This window comes from Dermacentor silvarum, chromosome 3 (genome assembly GCF_013339745.2).
Source record: "Dermacentor silvarum isolate Dsil-2018 chromosome 3, BIME_Dsil_1.4, whole genome shotgun sequence".
Lineage (NCBI taxonomy): Eukaryota > Metazoa > Arthropoda > Arachnida > Ixodida > Ixodidae > Dermacentor > Dermacentor silvarum.
Genome location: NC_051156.1, coordinates 163,887,622 through 163,903,424, shown reverse-complemented (window position 1 = coordinate 163,903,424; position 15,803 = coordinate 163,887,622). Strand labels below are relative to the sequence as shown.

At 43.9% G+C, this 15,803-nt stretch overlaps 1 pseudogene; it reads left to right on the top strand.

The window, feature by feature from the left end:
- Positions 1-1,962: 1,962 nt before the first annotated feature.
- LOC119445990 (carboxypeptidase Q-like) overlaps positions 1,963-15,803 on the top strand; it is a 67,287-nt pseudogene continuing 53,446 nt past the window's right edge.

The following is a 15,803-nucleotide window of genomic DNA, read 5'->3' as shown; positions in this document are numbered from 1 at the left end:
AAGCCTGCGAGGGATACTTGCAGGTGGCTTCATGGAGAAAAAAAATTAAATTATGGGGTTTTAAGTGTCAAACCCACCATCTGAGTGCTGGTTCTCGGCCGAACAGAAGGAAAAATTGGGGAATAACCGGCTGTGTCGAGGCGCGAGGAATTATACGCAAACGTGACAAACGGTACAGCGAGGTCCCAGTCAGTATGGTCTGAAGAGACATACTTCGCGAGCATGTCTGTGAGAGTGCGGATTAAGACGCTCCGTGAGGCCATTTGTTTGCGGATGGTATGACTTGGATAGCTTGCGCCTCGTCGCACAGGACTGCAGAATGTCCGCGATAACTTTTGACCGGAATTTCCGGCCCCGGTCTGTGAGAAGTTGTCGCGGAGCTTCATGTAATAAAATCACGTCACGTAGAAGAACATCGGCAACATCTGTGGCGCAGCTTGTAGGGAGCGCGCGGGTGATGGCGTAGCGCCTGGCGTAATCTGTGGCCACAGCGATCCACCTGTTCCCAGAAGTAGAAAGAGGAAAATGACCAAGTAAATCTAAACCAACCCGAAAGAATGGCTCCGCGGGAATGTCTATTGGTTGAAGGTACCCAGCAGGGAGCGTCGATGGTGTCTTGCGTTGCTGGCATTTCTCACACGCAGCTACGTATCTTCGAACGGAGCGAGCAAGCCCTGGCCAAAAGAAGCGTCGGCGGATCCGGTCGTAGGTACATGCCACACCAAGGTGACCGGCAGTGGAGAGGTCGTGAAGTTCGTGGAGAACAGCCGAGGAAAGGTGTTTTATAGGGATCACAAGGAGTAATGCTGGGCCATCTGGGTGAACGTTGTGGCGGTAGAGTACGCCATCTTGAAGTGCGAATAAGTGAAGGGAACTGTCGGCAAGCGGCGATTCTAGTTGGTCAATTACATTATTCCTCTTCTTTTCTCGAGTGATGGCGCCTGCGCGCATCGTTCAAACAATCAAATACCACACGCGTGTAACAATATGTTCTGGCTGTGTCCCAGTCAAATGGCTTCGGATCGCAACAGTGAGGAGGACTGGAGTCGGCGCATATCCAGCGAAGTCTTCCTGGCCGTCCGGAGAGCTCACGACATCGGAAAAGCCTTTGGCCTAGCGGTGCCTACGTGAGCCGGGCCACCGACTTAGCCTGAGAGCTTTTGCCTTCGGGCCCTAGTTTTTCTGGACCAAAATAAAGTTCTTGCCATGCCATGCCAGTGAGATATTAGAGCGCGTTAGCTCAGGACGACCTCTCTACCTATTTTCAAATATATTATCCCTCTCTCTCTTTTGTTCATTTCTGGAATATGGATTTTATTTCTTTTGCAGCTATCGGACGCCTCTTCAAGCAGTCCAGCTCTAACATGATAATTGCGTTTATGGAATAAGAGATTTTTCAGATTTCTATATAACTGAATTGAAGACACGTAATAGATATCCACCCACTGCATGAAACATTGCGGTCTTCATGTTTACTGAAAATGAAGTATTGCACAATCTTCAACACACGCGCTGAGCACTCCTTAACTCAGTTTGTTTACCGTAGTATCAGCACCCTTTTCCTTCCATAGATAGCATTCCCGATCGAAAGGTTCATATCTTCCCAGTGACTGTGAATAATCTCCGTATCGGGCCGTTTTGCTGCTTGTTTCCAATGCCCACCGGCACCGCCTCATGATAGCGCGATGCACGCACGCTGTACGTAACATGGTTTCTCAATGCAGGTATTTCGACGCTGGGAAATGGGAGGAAGACAAACACTCGCTGTGTTTCCTGGTTTGTGCAACAAAATTAGAATACGATGCTTTCCTTTACGCATGCCACTTGAGAATGCAGGACCGTAAGCAAACGGGTAATAAGAAAAGATTGCTCAAGAGCCTTGAGTAGTCGCCCGTTGCCCCATATCTTATCTTCAATGATAAGGGTTGTCCTCGTGCCGGCTCTCTTTCAAAGCTATAGCGCTCTCGCGACAGTCAAACTGTCCAGCGTGTTTGTGTGCGGTGAGCTTTGCGAAGGGACATTGTTACGCCCAGATTACGTTACGGACCCGTCACCTACGAGCATGATATTCAGCTGCCTGCAACCGACCAGGGCGCCTAAACACGTGAAACGGATTTGACGCCTCGCAACAAGCTGTCGGGTGAGTACCTTCCGGTGAACTGTAAAAACTTATTTAGGACTGGTTGTATGAAAACATGATGCTCAATAATTTGGTGTTCATGCGCAGCTGCTAAAAAAGAGTAATGCGCTTGTAATCCCAAGATAATTATTTTAAATGGGAAGCTTTCTGATCCTACATTCCAAGCGACCCTTTTAGGTTGTTACTGGTATCGCCTAAAAGGGTCGTATCGCTTCGTATCGCCGCTTTTTATTATTTGGGAGCTACGTTTTCTAAGCAAGCACAGATACTGTTTCTTCTCCAGATGTCCAAAACAAGAAAAAAAGGTAAGAAACTGGCATACTCAGAACCTGCAACAAAAAATAATTGTTTACGCTGTCATGAGAGCAACCACGGCTGCACTTTGTTACACTACATGCACAATAGTTATTCCCGCCAATTGCACAATGGTTTGCAAAACTGACAGCCGGGAAGAATTTGGCCTTCTTCAAAGCCGCCTTTGCGATTACACCTATATGGAGCCCCCTACCGAGTATGCCTGTCTAAGGCTGCCATGCCAGTTATGCTTGCTAAAGGGTTGCCTATGCATGAAATTTCAAGGTCTCAGACTCAAGCGCCTGAAGGTTTACACTTTTCTCCTTCACTCAAATATATAATGCGGCGGCGTTAGGACTGAAAAATGCCCTAAAAGACATGAAGGGGCTCAAGAAAGCAGGTATTGCACTATAGTAATAATTGGGTTTTCTCACGCCCCATATCTTTAATGTTGAGCAACTAGTGCACGGCACCATTTTCTGTGACAGAGCACCGTAAAACATGGCACAGATTAGGAAATATTTACGACAATAGTGCCAACCTACTAAATAAGAGAGAAGAATGCTAAAATGAGGTCTCATGGCAACATGCAAAACAAGCATAATTTTGTCGGACGTGAGTCGAGTCAAGTACACGTCGTAAAACAAAACAGTTTTTCACCCACAATGTTGCATTGCACATGTCGGTGATACCCAAATGGCTTCGATTGGACTCGGCAAACCTTAAGGAAATGCAATGTAGGGTAATCATACAACCTAGAAGCTATATTACGCCCATGTGACTTGTCTTGTCCCTAATTAAGAATAATTATCAATCCTGCGTTTCAACGCTTTTTACTTTTTTTTACCAGTAACGGTATGTTGAGCTGTTGCATTCGTAACGTGAAAGTTCCGAACGTTGAAGAATAAAAATGCACACAGGATAAATGACAACTTTTGTTGTCGGACAAAATAAACCAAAGCCTGCAGCTACGGCGGACACCAGTAAATGCGTGATTATCGCGGAATAACTGATTAGTCGCGACAAAATTGGGTCAGACTTGTCAGGTTCTTTTTTTTTTAAATGCCGAAGCCGTTCAGTATTTCAGGCATGTACAGGTGTGGACAAACGTATTCATAATTTCGGATTTGTGTCTATGGCCCAAGTGCATCCCAGTGCCCTCTAGCAGTCACGGGGGGAAGCAAGACGTTGGATGAAGCCTGCCCACAGGCCGGCACTGATAGGCAACTCACTCTCTATCTGTTTCTTTATCCTTGGATCGTAGCGTTGTTCACAGCATCTGCTACTGAACACTCGCGAGCATGATGATCAGCTGTTGACACAGCTAGTCATACAGCTGATGAGCGAGCTGTTTCTGCAGTTCGCACGCTTGATAGACGCACCCTCATGACACTGGCGAGTCTAGCCACATGTTATCAGTATATCTTTCGATTTACTGAGCTGGCATTTCACACACAATGGGTAATGTAAAGGACAAAGGCCCACTAGGTGCGTAAAGTCTCTAATGTTTATTGTTCGCAGGCGCACGGCTAAAGGGTGGGCTAAAGGGTCACTCAAAGTACATAAAAAACAAGACAATAAAGGGAGAAATGAAAGTCTGCCTTCGCAATGACAAGGATATGATGATCAAGTTTTTGTCCATAAATTTTAAAAAACCTTCTTTCACTACCAGCTAAGTGTCCTCGCGCGATTTTCTTAATATTTTTTTAGCATAACGTATGCCTCCAAGATTTCTCGAACTCTTTTTTTCGAACTGCTGCGAGGCAAAGCCCTTCTTTCGATTTAGGAGGAAGATTTAGCTCGGGCCCAACTCCGATGCCGCCTATTCAAGTACGCGTGTAATGCAGAAAAGCTTTTCTGAGATAACCCCTGGACCAATTTTCATGAAATTTGTTGCACTTGAGAGAGAAAGTTAAATGCTAGGGACTGTTGAAATAATAATTTTCATCTAGGCCTGGTTCTTTTTTTTTTTCGAAAATTTGTAAGGTTAAAGAAATAGAAGCACGAAGTTTACAAATTCGTAACTCTGCACCAAGAACAGATATCGCAGTTCCGTAAACTGCATCCATTAGACCATCCAAAGTGAGCAAATTTGATGTGTAAATTTGTATCTTCCGTGAACTTGTTACATCGTTTACAAGGGTTTTCCAAAAGCTCTACTCACATATGAAAATTTTTTAGACCCACGGGTAATATATAAATTTTGACCGCTTTAGATGTACTATTAGGTGCAATTCACAGAACTGTGATATCGTTTTTATTGCTGAGTTACAGAGTTGTAAACATGATTCCTTCGTTTTCTGAGAATTTGCGATTTTTGCAAATTTTATTAAAAATTTACGACATAAATAAAAGCGTTCGCGACCAACATTACTACATTTAAAATTTTTCTTTTAAGTGCAGCAAACCTCATAATATTTGGTGCGGTGGTTGCCGAGAAAAGCGATTTCTCCTTTTCCATGTATTTAGGTAGTAGCCCCTGAGATAAAGCTTCCTCTTAAGATAACAAAAGTCTCGTTATCACATATCAGTACTCCGTTGACCTGATGTCAATGCAGCGGCCTGTGACTCCGATCTACGATTCTCCGCACGTGAAAGGGAGCTTATACTTAACGTTCTCTACGCATTTCATGAGCACATTTGCGGGCTTTATTTCTCACGTATTCTCAGCTAATTTTTTTCCTGGGAGCGTTCTCTCTCATGCATAGCCCTTTGATCTTTAGAGAGCTGAATGTATCAATTAGCACCGTGCCTTTCGCCAACCTTATAATTTTATGACATTTGAATTTTTCTGTATCATAGTTACCTTGCAAGCTGTTACGCCCTTCATCCTTTATGACTGTCTTCTTTTTGTTACCAATGGCACTAGAGCTTTCTTTGGCAATAGATGCTATCAAGGGGGCTAGATAACAACTGTCCGTTAGCTTCATTGCTTGCAGCTGCAGGCTGTCGTTGACCCTGTGGTCACATGATTTTGCGATAGCTTAGATAGTGCGTTAGACGGAAACGGTTCTTTCTACCAACCTATAATTGGCTGAATCGCAGGGAAGTAAACATCTTTCTGTCCTCGTTCTGTACTCCCAATATGTGAGTGGCACTGAATGTGAACTTCATGTCCAAAAACTGAAAGCACTAATGCGGCATTTGTAACGTAAACTCGAGGCCTGGATGCGTACATACGATATTTCTAAAATTCTTCTTACAGACACTTCTGAAAAGCTTGCCATATGGAAAACAAATTACAAAACTATCTACGCAAAGAAATTTTTGCCGATCTTGCGCACATGTTTGTCTGTATTTTCCGTTCTCTTTAGTACGAAATACCAGCGCAGTAAACTGATAAATGCCGAGCCAACTATCCCTGTTTGAAGCCATATGAACGCTATCAGCTATGCTACCTGTATTGGAATTCCAGTCAGTGTTTTATAAAGAAACCTGCCTTCGAAGAGTCTGTGGCAAATCTAAGTGAAACATCAATGATTCTCCAAAAGGACATTGTCAACAAATATGTTTAAACTGGTGTTAGTATCAACAATTCTACCACTTCACACAATCGGTGACAAGCGAGAAACCAATGTGGTTTTTAACGGGTCAATGTCAGCAAGTATGCCGATGCCGGAGCTACTTTCGATATTTCTATGTGCGTCAACCACTGACTCTCTCAATATACCCTAGAGAGGAGGGCGCTAACGTGGTTGATTGGGAATTATTAAGAGCAGTGTTACTTTTATTTTTTAGCCAGTGAATATGACATGTTCCCTGCGGCCAGTCATGCGCTCCTGAAAAGAGAGGCCATTCCGATTCAAAGCCGCTGGTACAAGGTTGCGGTCCTTCTGCAATGGCTTTAACAGAACCTATTCAGGCGGGCATCAATCACTTAACAACAGCCTGTACGCTACGTCTTTCCCAGGCGCTCACTTTGATGCCACTATACCTGTACTCGTGCGTGTCTGCGTGCCCTGTTGGTACGTTTGTCATTGTCCGCACATGAGTGCACTACAGCCCCTTTAGGAATTTCATGTTTAATTTACCCAGGGGAAGGTGTCAATGCGATGTGCACGCACATAAAAAACGCCCTTCCTGGATGTGTTATTTGGCCTTGATGGCGTAACATGTTCATTAGGTCACTTCTAAAAAACAGATAAGTACAAACGTACAGAAATTCCACACAAGCGCGCCGTACGTGTAAAGTAAATGTCAAATTTTAGGTAGAGGCATAAACGATATGTTGGAAAAAGGTCAGAACACATTTCGGAACCAGTTTCCCATACATGGCTGCATGTACGCTGAAAATATGCCGGCAAACAGTAACTGACATTCGCGTGAGTTTTTGCACTGGTTTACTTAACTTCAGTCTGGTCAGCCTAGCTCCTTCGCTCCTAGATTCTGAGTGCATGGCATACGGTGTCCTCAAGTATTGCAGTTGAAGTTGCACTGTTACTGGTCCCTCGCCTGCAATATGCGACACGTAGTCTGACTCCATATCTCGAGGTGTTGGCTATCTCAACTCATGGAGCAGGGACACCCGGGAAGCCATTGAAAACCGTAAGAACTTTATTTCACAGTTGGAGCTGAGCGTTCCGTGCTTGGCTGCTGTCTTCTTGTATACAAAACAAAAGTCTTCGAAACGACGCTTCCGCTGGAGAACTCTTTAACTCCAAGATGTTTTGCACGACTTTAAAAGTATACCTTCATGCAGAAAATGGCTTCTAACATACCTAACATACCTACCGAAATAAAACAAAATTTAAAATTAGATTTCAGTAATAAAGTGGAAAAAAATTGTCGTAAATGCGGGTATGGACTACACTAGTCATTTACATATAGAGTATTTCATTTAGCTGTAGCATTTTTTTTAATTGCCGGTGGCTGAAAGCGCAAATTCTAACTCTTGAGCTGTGTTACTCGATAAGGCCGCGATTACTTCTACGAGAAATCAAAATGCTTAATTGTGAAATTCACAAAATTTCGTTTCTTAATTTTATACTAAATATTTTCGGCGCATTTTACAATCCACGGATTGTAGCTAGTGAATTTGCATGGCATATCGACTTAGAACGATATCTGAGGATGGCCCCGGGTTTGAGACATGTATCCTCAAACTAGCGGTAAAAATGAACTGGTGTGCCACCTACTTTTTTAACAAAACGCTGTTTTATGCATTCAAGCCCGGAAGTAAATGGAACATGAATGCACTTCGTCGGACACTTTCAAAAGTATTACCTCGAAACTAGTGCAATCTTGAGCATTCTTTACAATGCATTCTTTACAACTATACCCGCCGTGGTTCCTGAGTGGTTAAGGTGTTGGGCTGCTGAGCACGAGGCCGCGGGATCGAATCCCGGCCACGACGGCCGCATTTCGTTGGGGGCGAAATGCAGAAAACACCTGTGTACTTAGATTTAGGGGCATATTATAAAGAACCCCCAGATGGTCTAAAGTAATTCGTTGTCACCCAATACGGCGTGCCTCATAATCAGATTGCGGTTCTGGCACGCAAAACCCCATATTTGTTTTTCTTTACAACTAACTGGCTACAATTCGTAATATTAAATGTGTGCCTTAAAGTGTTTAAAGTGGTATTACTGTAATTATGCTAATTATTCCATTAATCATTTTGATTATTCGTTGAACTAATGGCCGCGTCATCAAGTAATTGCCACGGGAAATTTCTAAATATTGCAGCTAAAAACACCTGGTATACATAGTACGTAGTAAATAGTAGTAGTAGTATAAATAGTAACAAAACACATAGTAAATTGCAAGATTAAATTGAATAAGAATTCAATAATGCGAGTCAAATCGAATAATCTTGGAATAGTTCTAGAATTATTAACAGGATTTTCAGCATTATTCAAAAACAATTTTGGTATCTTATTCAACCAATGAGCAAGTTTGTGAGATTACAATACAGTTTATTAAATACGCCTTGTGAAAACCTCGAATGGAGCATTTTAAGGAAAATAAAGCAGGATTCATTGGAGAATGCGTGGTCGGCTATTGCCACAACGAAGCTTTTAAAGAGCCTTGTGAGCCCATTATTATGTGTGTATATACACGTGCGAGAATGAAACACAAATGAGCTTAGTTGTAGCGATGGCGCAGCCAACAAAGAAAAACGTTTCTTTAGTTACAATGGTTGCTACAGACGGTGTCACTCGTGCATCGATTATTGTTGTAATCGAACTTATTCAGGTTCATACTCAAGTGAACGCACAGTTGGGAGACCGAGAGGTACTACAAATACCCATTGCCGAATTATATATCTTGCGAAACTTCAAGTGAATAGAGAGTTTTAGTATTGCGGAAAATGTTTGCGTTAGCGTTAGCGTGTTACGCACGCTAAATCTTTGCGGAACGCTGTTCGATAGTTTTAGTGTATAGCGTAAGACAACGATGCGCCGCTAAGCGCAAAACTTCGCCGCGCCATCTAGCTGCGAGCAGTCAAAGCAGCAAACTGAGAAGCTCGACAACCAAACTAGCCGTGTGGATCCACGCCAAGCCTTGAAAAGAGCCTGCATGGTCAAGCCAAAGGGCCGAGGGTGCCGCCATGTTTGCAACGCTAAAAACTTAGCGAGCGTTTAGCGTCTCCGCTATATTCGAAAAATAGCGGACGCGCGCTACGCTCAAAACTGAAATAGCGTTCTGAGCGTGCGCAGTCTGACCCCGCTATTTCTTTGCGTTTAGCGTGGGGCCATTTCCGCAATACTAAACCTGTCTAATAATTCAAAAGTTTTGCTCCCTGAGCGACGCAGCGGGCTGTGCAAAACTGCTCGTTCTCCACGTTTCCTGGGGCCAAGCGAAATGTACTTCATTCTCCTTCAGTGTCAGACTTCACCGTGCACAGCTGGCAGAGTAGATTATTCAAAAAAAACATTAGAAAAATATGGGAATTTACGAATAGGGGCGATTCGATTCCAGGAGCGAATCATATAAGATAATGTATTCGGGTTTTGAAAGTTTTAACTATTCGCCCCGCCCTAATATACAGGGTGTTCATTTTTAAGTTTTACAGAACTTTTAGAAATCGCCTGTGGCCGGTAGAATAGTTCTTATCATTCATATGGGTTATTCGATGAAGCGGGCTTTATTAGCACGAGAAATCAAAACACATACTCAGCTAATTAACAAAAATTCACTAATAACTTCTTAGGTAATTACTTAACGACACATATTGCAAGTTACAAACTGCAGCCGGTGAGCTTGTCAGGCGCATCGACTAGGAATGAATTTCCAGAATGACACCAGTTTCGAGATATTCGCCATCAAACTCGCCCTAAAAATGCACTGTTGTTCCAGTTGCTTTTTTACCAAAATGCTTTCTCATACATTAAAGCACAAAAGTAACTGGAACGCCCATGTATTTCGTCCCACGCTTTGGGTAACAATATCTCGAAACTGGTGTCATCCTGGAAATTAATTTCAAGTGGATACGTCTTGCAAACTCACTGGCTACAATTCGCAAATTGCAATATGTGTCGTAAAGTAATTAACTAAGAAGTTCATTAGTCAATGTTTCCTAATTATTTAAATATATGTTTCGATTTCTCGTGCTACTAATGCTCCGCCTCTTCGAATAACACAGCTCAATGATAAGAATTATGCTACCGGCCACAGGCGATTTCTAGAAATTCCGTAAAACAATTGCAATATACGCCTTGCAACCCCTCCAGCTACCGTTTTCAAATTACAATATCGCCCGTAAAGTAATAATTATAAAATAATTAGTGTTTTTTTATTAGTCGGGAATGAATTTGGATTAGAGTAATGCCCACCGCTTCGAGTGATTCATCTCAATGACTACAATTACACTATCTGCGACAAGCAATTTAAAGATATTCTGTATGGTCTAAAAACAACACCCCGTATGTCTACACACAACTGAATCATGCTGCATATTTTAAACGTGTAAAATGCACCTCCTCATCGGCATACTATTTCATTGTATCTGTGATTTAGAATTTGTCACGAGTTTTTCGCACACTTTTTTTCTACTTGTGGCGCTTAAATGCACGTATTGTTATTGGTCGTGGCGTTGATTTCAAATAGAAATTCCCTGTGCCCTAACAGACCAGAGTTTGCAAGCAAAACTAAATTGAAGTACCTTATCATCCCTTGTTGGATGTGTCCAGAAATGTTTTCGTTGCTGTACTGTCATGGTGGCTCATAGACCACGCACAGCCAATCTGATCCTCGACCAACCACGGTTTCTTATTGCTCGAGGAAGCAGTGCTGTTCTCTCGAGAAATATGAAAGTGACACCGAAATTGCTTTCAAAAGGTCGTAGTAGCTAAACACTCATGCCTTGTGCAAAAGTGTCCAATGAGAATAAATATTCAGCGGCAGTGCTACGTGTTATAAATGGTAGGTAGGATGTCAGATTTGAATTTACGTACCACGGGTAGTTGCTGTTTAAAATCAAACTGGCTGTTTTCTCTCATATTGCTCACGACAGTGCATAAATGCTAGGACCAAGTTTGTGAAGCAATGTTTAAAAATATATTTTTAACGCACACGACCGGAGCAAGGGCAAAATAAATTATCGCTGTTTTCATCTGCGGCACATAATGATCAAAGTTGAAAAGGAAGCGAGTCACCTTATGCCTCAACAAAAGTTACATGGAGGCATACACCACCCTCGTTAGTCAAGAAAGACTGCATTGTCAGTTAAGAAAAACGTGTCCCCAAAAACACTGTTGAAAACAGTGCTTCTTTTGAGAATGTTGAATTACATTTTCAGGCTTTACGTGCCAAAATCGCGATCTGATCATGAGGCACACCGTAGTATCTGTAGTAATCCCGAGCTCCTATAGGAGCTCGGGATTATTTTGACCTCTATAAGCGTTGTTTAACGTTCGCGCAATGCACACAAGAGGGTGTTTGCATTCTGCCCCCATTGGAATGTGGCCGCGGCTACAGAGATTGAACCCGCGAGCTCGAGTTCAGCAGTGTAACACAATAGGCACTGTGCTACCGCGGCGGGTTCCCATTCATTTTTCATTCTGCCTTTATTTCTGCCCTTTGCTAGACGGCAAAGACTTACAATTCTTGGATTTTTTGTATACCATTTGCATTCTTCGGTTATCTTCTATATCCATTAGTAACACCTTGTCATGTAATGTCAAGAGATGCGATTTCTAGTATTAATACTCTTTACTCTCGCTCTTCGTTTTTAAGCCACATCCGTGATGAACAGCTCCGTGGTCCAATCTTACGTGAGCTTATTCAGAAGCTGGATTCCGCAGCGCCCGATCCGTCTCTTCGCCTCTTCGTGCTTAAAGATAGCCCATTATATCGCCACAACGTTCTTACGTCATTCCTACGCACCTGCGCTTGAGCGTTCTCGGCCAGCTTCATAACGCCTCGACCGCTGGTCACCTTGTAGTTTCCCGGAACTACGACCGCGTCTGGCACGATCGTTACCGCCCCGTTCGTCGCTAGTCGCGGCTTTAGAACCGTGCCATCGCCGAAATAAACCGCGTATGCCTCCTGCTGGCCTCCTTCAGCCCCTTGACGTCCCGTCAGACCCCTTCTACCGAGTTGGCCTTGACCTCCTCGGTTCTTTTCCTGCTTTTACTTCTGTAAACAGATGGATTGCCGTTGCTACGGACCGCACCACCTCATACGCCATTACACGCACTCTCCCTACCAGTTGTGCTACGGACGTCGCTGATTTCCTGCTACACGATACCATCTTACATCACGGAGGACCTTGTCAGCTCCTCACCGACCGTGGCCGCTACTTTCTCTCCAGAGTTATCGATGACTTGCTTCGCTCCTGCGCGAACAAAACACAAATTTACGATGGCTTACCACCCGCAAACCAATGGCCTGACAGAACGCTTCAACTCTGTGCTAACTGACATGTTTTATAGCATGTCTCTTCTGACCATCAAGACTGGGACGTTGTGTTGCCCTTCGTTACATTTGCCTACAATTCCTCTCGTCATGGTACCGCTGGTTTTCACCCTTTTATTTTCTGTTTGGCCCCGACACAAATTTACCTTTTGACACTATCGTCCCCGATGCCGTCCATTTGCCCAATGAGTGCACCCGCGATGGCATTTCCAGAGCTGATGAGGAACGCTAAATAGCTCGCCATCGCCTTACTACATCGCAAGGCCTATAGAAGCACCGCTATGACTCCCGTCATCGCGACGTTATCTATACTCCGGGTGCCCTTGTTGTCCTATGGACTCCGACTCGGCGTGTTGGACTTTCCGAAAAATTGCTTTCCTGGTACAACGGACCTTACCGTGTTTTAAGGCGTGTAACCAACCTCACTTACCAGACTGGCCCGCTCGAGTCTTCCTCTCCCTCCATCTCGCCACCTACAGACGTTGTCCACGTATCCCGCTTTAAACCTTACCGCTCCCTGACACCATAGCGAGCACCGTGATGGTGTTTCAGCGGCCGGGGCTCATGTGACGGTACTATTCCTCAAGAGGAGTGTCGATGACGAAGATGCTTTTGAACTGGCACGCAGTTTCGACCATATTGTTTAGCGATTCATCGCCTTGTACATTTATTGTAAATACCTTTTCCTGTTTTGTCTGCCTCCCCGTAACAATACTATTATATTTACTTGCAAGGAAGTTTTTCATCGTAAATAAGAGTACAAAACATCAAGTTAGATCTATGGTTTGGACTGTACCAATAAATGAAAGTATACTTTTTACAGCGACAACCTTACCGACAACGAACGTGAAAAAAAAAAGATATGGAATGCAATGTCACTGCATGTAAGTTGCGTGATGGGTCGCGTCACCCGGCAACCGAACCGCGCTTTTGTTTTGGGCACCGCTGACCACCGCGTGTTAGGCTAATGGTAAACTCGGAGGCATGCAAGCCTAAGCTTCATGGCCGTTACTAGAGTTGCGAGCTCTGGTAATTTGGTCTAGAAGTGCTGTACACAAACACATTTCCGCACGTCGCTAAATTTCTATCACAAAATACATATATATATTTGCTATTCAGTCATACCTCCGGAGCAATATATGTGACCAATCTAGTTGTTAACCCGCTATATAGATAGACCAGCAGTGATCGCAAGGCCAATGGAAGATACAGACACAAGCGCTCACTCCCAACAACGAGTTCTCAATCCTTTAAAGGGCCCCTTACTAGGCCACACGCAGACACACACAAGCAACCACATTGAGAAGTCGTTGTTGGGAGTGAGCGCTTGTGTCGGTGTCTTTCGTTGGCCTGGCGATCGCTGCTGGTCTGTTTATATAGCGGGTTAACAATGAGCTTAGTCACATATATTACTCTGAAGGTATGACTTGATAGCAAACACACAAGGGCGAACACCCGCACCCAAGCACACACACAAGCGCCCACGGGCACGCAAACACACACACAAGCAACCACGCGCACGCACACAGACGTACCCATGCAATACATACACAGGCAAACACACGGACACAAGCACACACACAAGTGTCCACGCACAGATACACAAACACAGGCACACAAGCACACACACAAGCACACACACAAGAACCCACGTGCACGCACGCACACATACAGAGGCAAACACACGCACCCAAGCACACACACAAGCACCCACGCGCACGCACACACACGTGTCCACGCAACACATACACAGGCAAACACACGCACACAAGCACACACACACAAGCGCCCACGCACACATACACAGGCAAGCACAGGCACGCAAGCACACACACAAGTACCCACGTGCATGCAAGCACGCATACAGAGGCAAACACACGCACCCAAGCTCTGCACTTACACCACTGACCTCCAAACTTCATACCTGCCGGCAATCTTATCTCCGTCCTGTACGCTGAGTACACAGGCCATTTTTGTGGTTTATACTCGGTCAACCTCTTAAATCATAAATGGTAAACATCATATTAGTCAACGGTATTACACGCCAGTTAGAGCTGATGTTAGTTTCTAGGGGAGTCTAAATTAAAAATAGGTATTGACTTTACAACCACTCAGTATAATTCACACCCCTACACTCAAAAAAGGGTGTAAGGGTGTGCGTTCAATTCAATTCATTTTTATTGATAAGTAAATTAGCACATAGACAGTAGTTTACAGGAAGGGGTCCCAAAGTAAAAACTGCAGGCGGGACCCCTTATGGAGACATTTACACCCTTTTTCACTTTTAAGGCTGTAAATTATTTAAAGTGCAGGGAACATTCTACCGAAAGAACCCAAACCGGATCTGGAGGATCGCATGACGCATAAGTCACGGGCCCCACCTTTTTTCCCTCCCGCTTTTTCCAGCGCTACACGGCACACTTGCGCTGACGCACTTGTGCACGATTTTGAGCGCAGTGCACAAGAACACTTAAGTAGCGGTATAAGTCAGTGCTCATCGAACACTGAGGCTGACACAAGCGGATGACAGAGCATGAACGTGCGCTGGAACACAACAGAAAATGACCTAGTTTCGCTCTCTGCGCGTGCGACTGCACGACATGGTAACAAGCAAATGAAACGGAAGTACATCTCTCTACACGGTATGAATTAAAGTACACGGTACACGTACATGAATGACAAGCACATGGTATAAATTAAAACAAAGAAACGCAGACCTTCGGTTCGTAGGTTTTATTGCTTCTTTAAACTTTAATTCGTCTACCGAAGCAACGAGATCAAACAAATAACTGATGTTACCTTGAATATTTCTCGAAGTCACGTGTTACTGAGAGTGACGTCACAGCACGGTGATGTTCGTAGTGAACTTGCGCGATTGACGTCACTCTCCTGGGAGCGCGGCGCCCGCAAGGAGAAATGCAAACGGCGTTTGGTTTGAAATGTCAGCTCTTTTCGCGGAGCGCATTAGTGTAGTACTTTGTAAGCACGATCGTTAGCGCGCATTGTATGCACTGCACTCGTCAGTTTGAAATCGCCAGACCTGGTGAGCGGTTGTTTGAAGGGAGGATGGTAGGTAATTTGCTTCAAAAACACAACTTAATTTTGTTTCCTATTTCGCTGCCACAAAATACTTTATTTAACAAAAAATATTTCCTCTAAATTTCAAGCCATCACGAGCACTACCAGTGCTTCAAACGTGCGCCAAAGCTGCCTCTTTCTTATAAAAATCGACTTGGCTTCATAGCGATTTCACACCGCACCTTCTTAAAAAAGCTAGAAAAATACAAACCGCTCATTTTCTTCTTCTTTTTGCTTTTACGATTGAAATTTTTGGCTTTCTAATTGTTGATGTTAGCTTCTCAGAGTTTTTAACATTCGAGCTTTTCAGAGTTTTGAAAATGGCATTCACACAAGATGGCAATATTCAGAGAAAATAGCAATATCGCTGTCGCGCTCAATTGCTGCATCGGCGATATTGTTCCTCGTAATTTCAATTCTCTTCATTTTTTAA